Genomic DNA, 1232 nt, shown 5'->3' on the forward strand with positions numbered 1-1232 from the left:
TCAGACAGTGACGAGAATGGCCATGCTTTACTGGGTCTATCCTATAGGCGATTTATATAAAAAATATTTTTAAAAATTAAACTAATGCACGAACAATCGTACCATGGGCGATCCCATGGAAATTGTGTCCGTCTTATTGCAAAATACATCAACATTTAATTTAACCGTGCAGATCGCTAGAACAAACCTCTGATCATATACATTTTGAAAAGTGTTGTGTGACACGGATTGCCATTGTCGTTTTGTGTCTGCTTTCTTCTTCGAAAAGAGATCGTTTCGTCTTGACTATAAAAATTTAATTTGACTAAGTTTTACGCACTACTTGAACTCATACATTTACGTTGTAGGTGTAAGCCGTCGTTCTCAGTTTTCTGGAAGTTCGTTTTTTGCGTTTCTCAGATGTGATACTATTTTTTATGGACCGAACGAAATTTCTTTTGGCGTGAATCAGGACTCGTGGTTTTGTGGCATAATTGGAGAGCATTGATGAAAGCTCAGTTATGTCGTCTTCGAAATTGCTGACACGGATCTGAGCTAACACTTCAGGTTTTGTGTGAGGCCATACGGTACATCATTGCCTTTTACTTCCTCAATGAAATCGTTTCATCTTATTGCAAAATTACATTTGACTAGGTTTCATACGCAGCAGGTCCCTGTATATAAGGAGAGTGTCTTAGCGTCAGAGTATTCATTCCGCTCTCAAACGATCACGAAGATGGAAGAGTCAGCACAGATCGACCTGCTGGTCAAATATTTGCTGAAAATCATACGAAAGCATAATTCACAGGCGAAAGTGGCAACAAAACTTACTCTTTTGGTCGTTGATTTGATGAGAGTCATACGAAAGTGTGTGCTAATGAAGTTTGCTATATCTGCAAAGGTAAATGGGTATTTGTCTCCAAAATACCTGCTTCGTCTAAGAAAGAGAGACAAAAGTCAAGATACCTAATATCGTTGTCAGGAGAAAGGACACTGGAATTCAGAGTGCCCTACGAGAAAAAAGAAGAAACAAAAAACAAGACGAAACAGAGAAGAGGGATTCAGAAGAAGAAGAAGAAGAAATTGAAGATGATGAAGAACTTGTGCCAGTAAAGACATGGAAATGGAAAAATTGACAATGTGAGCCGATGCGTTGGCCCTGATGTGAAATGTCATACTACCTTCTAAAAGAGAATAGACCAGAAAGAAAACGTAAGTGTCTCTTGGTCCTGACATTGTATAATAAGGATGGC

This window comes from Sinohyriopsis cumingii, chromosome 8 (assembly GCF_028554795.1).
Source record: "Sinohyriopsis cumingii isolate HCF-2022 chromosome 8, ASM2855479v2, whole genome shotgun sequence".
NCBI classification, from domain to species: domain Eukaryota; kingdom Metazoa; phylum Mollusca; class Bivalvia; order Unionida; family Unionidae; genus Sinohyriopsis; species Sinohyriopsis cumingii.